Raw genomic sequence first — 11,040 nt, forward strand, 5'->3', positions numbered from 1 at the left:
ATAGTGCTTCATTCATTAAGGAAAGTGCCTATTTGGTATCCTGGCTGGAGTGGGACRGACTGTTCTCAGTATACCCTTGTTACTAAACAAACAAAAGAACTAATTGATTTTAAAAGATGCACATGACTGACTTTTCTCACTTTTCTATGCATTTTTTCAGTATATTTTGTGTAATTTTTTCTTTCTGCATGTATCAATGCTTTTAATTTTTCTCTGTAGTCCAGGAGTAAAATGAGCAAATGTATATAACATCTGTCTGTAAAATACTTTTTAAAAGAAAACATTTATATTTATATTACAGCTTGAATTGACCACATTGTGTACATAGATCATCTCAAAGTATTATTTCACATTGAAAAGAAGACAAATATATTGATAACTGTAGAAGTTACGAAAGAGCTTCTAGTTTTGTACTAAAAGTTGATTGGATAAATTTAAGTCCAAGAATATGAGGCTGTAGCAGCTATCTTGGTTTTTACTGTTTATATATTTGAAAGCTGCTACTCTGGTTGATTTTCATGCTTCACACATTTTCAGCTAAACTTTGTTACCTAGAATAGACTGTTAACTTTAAAAACAACTTTGAAACAAGAACGTTTTCCTTGTGAATGAAAATTTAATATTTGTAAGTGCTAGGTTCATAATTCAAGGTGAAGAGAGATAGGAGCAACCTAAGAAAAGAACTTGCTGGCTATATAGGAGAATGCTGTAGAATCATACTGTGTATATATACTCCAGAAAGAAATGAGTTTAACAATTTCCTCTGAGCACTATACAACATAGTGAAACTCCTCGTCCTGTACTGTATTTTATATGCAACGTATATACTTTATTTTTATTGAATGTGTGCATTAATATTTTCAAATTGCATTTAACCGCTTTGCTGCTTAAATACTGTCTTCATCTCTTGCTTTACTCTCTAAAGACGTGATCCATTTAGAAACGCTAACGAAATTACATATGTTCCGTTTTTCTTCTTGTGATGGAATTTTGAGTCTGCACGTCCTGTTTGAGTTAACTGAAAACTGCGATGATACGTAGTTGCCTGAGGGTTGTTTTTAGTAGGATGCACACCTTACCCCCTTCTGCAGCTACGAGGTGAGTGATGAAAAGTGGACATAAAGCAGCCCCATTGCAGAACTGGCTCTTAATTCTCTGTCTCTTCTGAAATACTTTCTTCAGCGTTCAAGAAGGGAAAAAGAGAAATTCCTTCTCTAATCCTTACTGCTCCCCTCCCCACACCAAACATCAGAATGGGGGTTTTTCAGGCATGTAGTAGCAGAGCTTTGTGTTGCTTGAAGGGGAGACCCAAGCCTTGGGAAACCACCGCTGAATATTAATTCCCTATTTTACTGAAAGCGTCAGTTACCATGAAAATTTAAGTATTTCCCCTTGAAAGGAAGTGAGGGAAGTAGATCAGTGGTAGCGCTAGTGCACCATCTACTGGGGAAAAAAGCACTTAGGCAGAGTCTTGGAGTACATAACTTACTTAACAGGCTGTTGGTGTGGTACTYAAGCTACAAAAATATATTAAATTTTAGCTGTGAATCTGCAAAACAGTAATTTGGAYTCTTACAGAAACTCTTGATTTTTATTATGCCTCTTAAATGTTCACGTTAATTGAAAATAAAAATGTTTTTAATTGTAGGTTTTGTTAGTCTTGAAATAGTACAATGGCTGTTACACTAGGGCATAGGAAATCAGAAATGAAATTCTGAGTCTGTCACTGGACTCATAAATACCATTCTCTTCTTTCCAGGAGCAAAAGGGTGAAGTATTGATATTTGTGCAGAAGGAGTCGAGCTTTTTGGATTTGTACAGGTGTGTGTACATGCACGTGCCGTCTGGCTGTTAGGAAGGGGTACACCTGCAGCTGTGTGCAAGATTAAAGCAATAGTCTGATGATAACCTGCAGTTACTATGGTAACTGTTTAATAAACAGCAGTAAAAGAGCGTATTAAGAGCATAAAACTCTTAATTCCTTTTGAGAGCTCATGTGAGAGATGTTCCAAACAGGCTTAACCGATGCAGTTTCCTCCTAAGCAAGTATTTTGAAGACAGTCTGCATGTTGGAGTATAACGTTCCCATTTCAGATGTGTTCTCTTCAGGATGWTCCCTCCGTGGGTACCTGGAGGATACTGTTGAACTCCCATGTAAATAATGAACAGTTTTTAAATTAGACTGTAAATTTTTCCAGAGCTAGTGGCACTGTATGTGGCCAGTACAGCAAGACATTGATATTAATAAAATGAAGATCAAGGTGGAAGCTGGCAACAAAATAATAAATTTTTAAAAGATGCCTTATGGTACTGTTAGTCCAGCAACTAGGTGGTTAAAACTTCCATTTCCTTTGATGCACTGATAAATATAAGCTTTCCCTCCACCCCCTGAAAGCTTCTTTTCCTTAATTGCAAAAGTTGTGTTTAGTTTAAGAACTCAAAGCATTCTGAGAAGCAGCAGCCTTTGGGTTTGAAGCTGCAGKATAATCTGTACATAATTTTTCTTCCTTTGCTTGGTGTCATTTGCTTTCCATCCTAATGACCTCAAAGTGCCTCACGTGTATATTGTTTCCATCAAAACCTCCACTGCTATTTCTTTCTACTAAATGGTGTATGATTTAGTTAATTCATCCCGTAGATGTTTCCTTTATGTATAAGAATATAGCTTGTAACTTTGAGTATATAATGTAAATATGCCTTTAAATTTGTAACTGGTTTGTTACATCATATCCTTGTAAGTTGACATAGCAGATAATACCATTTAAAAAGAAAATGTTTCAATGTTTTTTCCTGTAATTACCTGATTAAAACTATCTTGAAATGAAACTATTGATATGTTTTTTGCATTCTGTGCTGAGATGACTCAAAACGGTGCATATGAAACTAAATGTTGTGGCTCAAGAACAGAGTAAAAAGATATAAAAACAGGTAATCTTTTTGCTGTTACGTCCTGCTTGCTTATTAGGTTAATTTAATCATTTTATGACTCTAAGGTCTATTGAACGTAAATGTTGCATTAACTTCAAGGACTTGCATCTTGCATTGTAAGAACCCCTTTTTAAGAGTTACTATAACATTTTAAGCAAAAATGTGCTTGTACCAGATTGCTTTATGTATATAGCGGTGCGTGTCCTTGCCATCGTGCGATGGAGGTCAGGAGCACAGAGCTGTTGAGAGTTGTTTATGTAAATCATGTTTGTTGGGCTTTCATTAGCTATCTAACACATCTTCTGCTAGCTCCTACTCTACCCCACCCAAAGATGTGTATGTTTGAGTGTAATTTTGAGCTTTTTGTAAGTTTAAAAAATGAGGTATAGACCAAGAAGACAAGGAAAACTAGTCTGTTCGTGAAGAAAAATGGAGTGGAAGATGAGCCTGTAGAAATCTGTAGGATTTGGTAATTTGGAAGATCTGTGGTCAGAATTTAAGATGGATTATTCTCAATTTTAATTTCATTTGCCTCTGGCTTTTGCAAATGTTCTCTTATTGGTTGCAGTTACGAAGTAATTCCCACTAGAGGTTTGGGGGGACACTGGCTCCAGCGATTTATATGTGGGACTGCTACTGTTCACCCAGTCAATTTCTATGTTTATGATTGCAGGGCCATATATGAAAAAGTGACTGAGCATTACATGTGGTTTTTATGAGAATTAAGTATTTAAACAGTGTTAGACTTCTGTCAGATCCACTGTAATGTGGATAATGTACAGTCTTCCGATTTCAAAAGTAAAAAGGGCAAGTAAAGGCTGTGGGGATATGGAGGGTGTTCTGTTTTTTTGACTGGTAAGTCAAACTGAAACGCAGGTGTTTATGAATGAAATCCAGAGCTGAAGTTAATCCACAGACTGTTCTGTAATTTGCTGTAATGTTGGCACATTTCTAAGGAGAGTTCACAAAGCTATACCAGTTAGTCTTTGCTGTATAAGAATTAATATTCAGTATTTTTATACCCCGGTTTCCCAAACCTTTTAGCTTACTGTCCCGGATCACAATGCACTCCTATATCAGAATGGAAAGACTTTAGTCTGTAGGGCTATGTCATGACCAACCACCACGTAGGCACACCAAGCTATGTAATGAGATTTAACAGCTTGCAAACAGATGTAACAAGTAAATGGATGAGAAAAAAGATAGTTCCTCATTTCCAGCCTTTACTCTTGGTTGGAGAGTATGTGCATATATAACAGCGCACACAATGGGATCCAACTAAACTACACTTGTCTGGAAATTGGTGGAGGCATGAGATGCAAGAATGAATATTTATCTAAAGCTGAAGATGTGCAGTGTGCATCAAAGGATAAATTTTGTGTATGTGGAATAATGGGAAAGGAGAAGGAGAGCAGAGGAAGAACAGTATCCTCTGGGCTCTGTTCACCAGATCAGCTTACTCAGTGTGAGTTGTCAAAATGATACAATATTCACAGGGAACTTCAAGCTTTCTGATTACATCCATCCATGCAGCTTCCAACTTCCCTGGGATCTTTTGAGCCTCATAGGATGCCTGAATAGATACATAAAGCCTATTTTGGTCCAGGTCRTGACTCTCCATAATAGGCACCATCTCTAAAATCTACCAAGCCATAGCACAGACTGCTCCTCCTGGAGAATTGTGCTGGTCTGGAACTGCACRTCTGAATAGTTAACTGCTTGACATGGAAGTCTGGCTGTTCTCCAGACRCTGCAACCAACACCCTGTTCTAATATGGTGGTGGTCAGACTTTGAATAATTTTAGCTTTTGGCAGACTTGCGTAGACGTCTCTATTAGCAATGTTAGTGAAGAAAACTCGCGTTTCTGAGATCATGGTTATGAAGATTGTATCCAGAAGGCTTTAATGTATTTGGAACAGATTACCCAGCGAGGTTCTGGACTTTCCGTTCCTGGAGATGTTCAAAACCCAACTAGACGTGTACCCAAGCAACCTACTTTAACTGTCTGTGCCATGAGCAGGGGAGGAGTTGGACTAGATGATCTYCAGATTCTGCGACTCCTGTGATTCATTTTTTAGAAAACGAAGAATTTGGAGAAGCAAGACACAGCAGTCTCAAAGTCATGCTATTCCGCACCTAGTAAATTTTSTCTCTTAATTAGAGGCAAATCCTACTTTTAATGTGTGAATATTTTAATTACCATAGAATGATTCTCATTTTAATCTTCACCAGTATACCAGAATACTTCGTGCTGACAGTTATTAAAATATGAATACATTTCATGAAGAAAGGCTTCAGCATAAGTAATGSGTATTAGAATCATATTGAGATGAGGGGAAGAGCTACTGCAATTGTTAGTAAGCTTTAAAATATGCACTGGTGGTTGCATAGACTCTGAACAGCTGTGTCACATGCTCTTTCAGCATGGAAAAGGTTTTCCCAGAATTCCTAACTAACCTTAAGATAGTTTAGTAGCAGAATTCAGGTCCTCCAAACCTTTTCCAGACCCTGCACCTACTGCAAAGTTTAGATTGTGCCAGAGTAAGAGGACAAGTGCTGAGAAGATTCATTCCCATTCGTGCCTCTCTCAAAAAATCAAAGTAATGTTAGTGCAGACAAACTTCCCTCCTGTTTTTATGCAAATACTTATCTCAAGTTATTGCTGGAATAGACTTCAACTATCAAAAATGGCCAGTTTATGTCTTAGTTGTGTTTCTCTCTTACAGACTTTGGAAATGTTCTAAAAATTTTGTCACTTTGTGTTTTCAGGAAACTTTACCTGACAAAACAGTGCAGTTTAGGTACGTTATCTGGCTGATGTGTGCTAGCTTACCCCCATCCAATTCTGAGGTGTTGACTCTGGCTTATCAGCTTGATATAATATAATTTGCTGATCACAGCATAATATAATATGCTGATCACAACTCAAGTCTCTCCTGCACTGTTCTTCATGATTTTACACTCTGTGCAGCTTTTCTTAATCTACTGGTCTTCCCCAAAGGGGCTTGATTATTTGCTCAAGTGTCTCATCTCTTTGGACCTTTTGCCTCTGTTTTCTTCCCTGCCATCTCATTTGTTTAGCCTGATGTTTCTGACCTGACTCAAACTTCTATGAGCATGAAACTAGTTCTGACCACTGACAGTATGATCTTCCTATATTTTTTTTTTTATTATTAATTGCAGGTCTCTTATTTCTAAGATAAGCCTTGAGGCCTAACAGTAGTATTAATAGATTCCCCCCACCCAAGACAAACAGAAACCCCTAAGACCGAGTACAGCGTTGCCTTCCAGCAGCGTGGGAAGCAGCCTGAGGGAAGGTGGAGGAGGACTGACTGACTGTACTTCTCCGTACTATCGCTCCCCAATCTTGCAGCAGCATCTTTCGGGCAGGAGCAAAGGTCACAGGCAGCAGAGTTATGACTGTTGGTCGCTGTCAGACTTGCTCTGACTTCACACCTGTAGCCGCTTAGGGGGCTGGTAGCTGATGGATGTACCATCCTTATCAACCTGACTTTGCCTTCCTAAATAACTGCCTACCTTGTCATTGCCTAAAGCTAGCCTTGTCTGGACATGTGGTATGTATGTATCTGCTGAAACTGCTTCARCCCAACAGTTGTCTCCATTCTCTCTTCAACTTCTCTTTAAAAATATTTATTTACATTGAGAGGCAAAAGTAGGATGAGAATGCTTGTGGATTTGTATTATAAAAGTATGTTAAGGACAGTTATTACTAAATTTTTTTTTTTGAAAATGGGCTCAATCATTGGGTTTTATATTGCTAGGTCATTTGATGTGATTTCAGATCTTTCAGACTAAACTTTACAATGCAGACTGTCCAGTGCATGTATTTGTAACTGATTATATATCTGCTGAAGCAATGTCTAAAAGCCACCTTTAATATGCTCGCAAGGTTTAGGTTTCAGTTGTGTTATGCAAAGCTATCTGCACTTGGTAACTGATTTTTATAAGGCCCTGATGTCTTGATTTGCATCTTTTCTCCCTTTCTAAACACTTGCACTTAACAATCTACTTTTGATCCTTTAAGAATCCCATGGAAACCTTCCCCCCTCGGTGGACAGACAACCCCTAGGTAGCCCAGCTGAGTCTTTGGCAGGCCTCCTGGACAGCACACCACACATACTTGTTCTTGAACTCACAAGTGATATGCGGTAGATCGGTAATGGTGTGTATTACCATTATTTATCCGCAAATGAACCTTTAATGTATGCAGGCTTCCTTACCAGGCTGTAGGTTAAAGAACTTCGGTGCAAGACACCAAGTAAAATTGGTCTATAAACACTTAAACTGCAGCCTGCTGTGTAAATAGATCTCTTCTTGGGTTATGTACCTTTTGAAAATGGGCTTTGTGTGATTAATGAGTATATTGTAGAAAAGATCTTTAAGCATGGCCAATTCAAAATTGTGTGTGTGGTAACTGAACATAACASCATTTAAGTGAAACTGCTCCCATGTGTTGCCAAGGTCATTTAGGAAAGGTTGACATCATGAGTGATTCATGTCTGCAAAAGCAAAGCTACTGACGTGCCATCAGACGACATCGCTTGAGATGAAAGTCTTGGCTGTCAGACCGTTTAGTGAGCCCAGTTCCAGGACACGGTGAAGTTTTGGCATCTATTATGCAGCCTAAGGAGAACTTCAGTTTGCGTATTTACGTGGACGATCAGATGACACCTCATCATCAGCAATCCCTCCTGCAATTAATTTTTATTTGTCTATTTCCACTGCATAGTGTAATTGGGACCTAACTACAATACCTCTGATTTGGAAGATCAGCTCTTCTCACGGTATCTGACCAGCTGATGATGTGTTTGGTTAGTCACTTACCAGATTGTAAGTAAGTTCTGAAATGTGGCTGGTAACAGCATACCATACTATTCAGCAAGTTCTGTTTCCTTTTTTGGACACCAGCATCTCAATAACCTACAGCAACAGGTTAGAGAAGACTGAAGGACTGTCACTTCACTTGGATCTTGATCTGCTACAGGAGTGGAGAAAGGTAGTCAAGAGCAGGTKGGTATCAAGAGGTGCTGCTCAGTTTCAGTGGACATGCCTAGAATATAGAATTATTTAAAGGCCCAGATGATTTCTAGAAGTCTTTCCTTTTCATACTACCTAYACAATACCTGAAATAGAGAAGTCTTACATTTTTCTGTTTCTGATTGTTAGATGACAGTTACCAGTAACTTGTTTGCAATGTCAAATGGTCAAGTCCAAACTGAAGCAAATATTCTTCCCGAATGTTTTCCTTGGTGTCATTCTCCAAGTTTACTATACATTGGAATAGAGTAATTTGTAGCAATCATAGATGTTAAATTTTCAAGAAAAATTGCTTAAAAGTTTAACTGTGCTCACACATGATGAGTTGCTGAGTGGACACTCTTGGTTTCTTCCAAAAGCTTTAGCTTGCTGAAGACTTGTATCTTGTAGTTATGTCAGTGAGCAAGCAGCAGTTTATCTGTCAGCTTGATAACACCGTGGACTATCTCTTAAAATGGCTTATTCACACTTGTCTTCAGGTGAAATAGCTGCTGGTGAGGTATTTATTGAATGGCTGAGGCTGAACATCTCTGTTGAGATGAGCTGTGTGAGGTTGCTTCAATTTTTCCAAGCCTTTAAGGGACTAGAGTGAGAAATAAGACAGCACATCACCGCAGGAATGGCTAAAATATCAGCTTCCCTGTTGATGCCGAAGCAGAATTCGATGTTTCAAGCAAAAATTCCACAGCCAGATGATTCTGGTCCTCTCCTATCACCAAATACACCCCAGAAAGTTATTCTTTTTCTTATTCTTCAATTACTTGTTTGCTTATACAGAGTGGTTTCCTGAGCAGCAAATGTACATGCTGGGGATCTTCCTCACGCTATTTGCCACCTGTAGCATTAGAAAGACGCCAACTTTGTGGGTGTTTATACAAGTGTCTCCTCCATCTGCATGCTGCTTCAGACTCTTACTGACAGAGTCATGACCAGCTCTTTAGGAGGCCTGTTATAAGCTTGAATCTTTGACAACAAACATCAGACAGCAACGTGATCGATATCACTTGTAGTCTTACAGGTTCCTGCAGTGTGACTTGAAGCCTCCTGATGCTTTTAGTTTGCCTAGCTGCTATAACAGCAGTGACAGTTAAATTTCATCAGGGATCCCAACAACGAAATYGTGCTCGTGTGCCAAGATGTACAGACTATGACAGAGTTTTCAACTCATCATCCCTTTAGCAACTAGGAGAAAAAAACTTTCCAAAAATCTCTCTTCTCTCCTTCAGGAAAGAGGGAAATATTTATCAAGTTTCCAGACAATAATACCACATAATTCTTAGTTATCRAGTTGGAGGGCAATGTATCTTCAGCTTGAGGTTCCAGCAGAGGAAATTGATCCATTCCCCTGGAAATGCTAAAGTCTGATAAGATGGGGGCCCCATCTCATGTACTTTCTTTACACTGTTTTGTTCATCAGAAGTTCCATTGTAATCCCACTCTGTTACCGTTTAATATTTTCATTATTTAAGTACATTACTAAGCACTACCTGAACAGCTTTAGATGCTGCCGGACTAACCTAGCCCAAAGAGCTGAAACATATCCTGAAGGGCCAAGTGGGAAMCCCTCACCCGCTTCGTATGCTGCCGAAGATCCAAATATCTGGTTTAGTCTTCATCGGATTACAAATTGGATTACTACATAACCACCTGGTAAGAGTCACCGTAAGCRTGTGAGCTTCCCGCGTGTCGTGTTCCTACGGCCTTGTTGTACTCTGTTTGCAGCTCACTCTCAGACGTCGGCTGACAGACAATTCCACTTYTCCTCTTTGTCTTGTCCAGTACACTCATCCCAGCTGATATCTTGCACCTATTCCAGCTCGTATCAGGCCTCCAAGTTTGTCAATGCTCAATCAATAAACCGCATAATAGTGTTTTTGTAACTTGCATGGAGAAGCCCCGCTGTGCTTCTCCCATCGTCACTCCCTCTGCTGTAAGAAGCACACAAAATTTAGTGTCACTTAGTCACACATGAATAAGACTCTTTCAATGCARTGAAAAAAGAATGTCATTGAAAGGCTAGTTACGAAAACAGCCTTAATTTCCCTTAAGTCCAGCAGGAGGTGTATATATTCAATTTATCTCTGGATCAGGTGTCCAGCCAGTGGAACTTCTTATTTAGATACTGTTACTTTGCAACACATTTCCAGTGAGCACTTTCTTCAGGTAAAATTGTATAACTGGATAATTAGACATAGAAGTGTAGATTTCAATGTATGGACTGGAGGAATGTCAGAGAAGCACACCAAAAATTTCCAGAATTGTTTTAACCCATAAATGGTTATCATTAACATTTGTCTAGTGCCAATAAAGTTATTTATGTGGCATGTAATTTAGGAAATTGAGTAGGCAGAGAGCTGGTGGATGCCTTCTTAGATTGAAAAAAAAAAAAAAAAAAAAAAAAACTTTCCATTAAAAGCTCACACACATTTGTCATAGCAACCTTGAAGGTGGCCATAAAGTTAAGGAAAATAAATAACGCTTGCATGATGTTCACTGTAATAACATGTCTCATGAGCTAGTTCAATACTCCTTTTTATTTCCTTATTTTCATTGCTCATTCGCTGTGTTGGAGTTCTGTTGTGTGGTTTAATCACTATTACATCACTTTCCTTTCTTAATTTAAAGCTGCTGCCCTTTTCCTGTCACTCCATGCCATCTCCTTACTGTGTGCACGTATCTCCCCTAACTTGCTTTATTTCTGAATAGCAAGTTCTCTCCTCATTAGTTCTTAGTAAAGACTAATGGTTGGATAATTTTTGTATAAATCTAATGGGAGGCTAGAAAGGTAGAGAATATTTTATTATTAGAAAAGAAACATACAGGATTAATAGGAAAAGGGCAATAYAGTTAAATTATAACAGCCTGAAATGCCTAGAAAGGTTAAGCAAGGTGCAGCATAGTCACATCTGTGTGAAACAAAACAACAAAAATCCTGACGTTTATAGTAAGTCCTGATCAGACAGCACAGCACTTTTGACCAAAGTTGCTCTCCAATACTCTGCTTATAAGCATCATATCCTTGTCGTGTCCAAAAATGCATCTGATAATCTCTA

Source organism: Rhea americana, unplaced genomic scaffold (assembly GCF_003343005.1).
Source record: "Rhea americana isolate MKP2758 unplaced genomic scaffold, rheAme1 scaffold_245, whole genome shotgun sequence".
NCBI classification, from domain to species: domain Eukaryota; kingdom Metazoa; phylum Chordata; class Aves; order Rheiformes; family Rheidae; genus Rhea; species Rhea americana.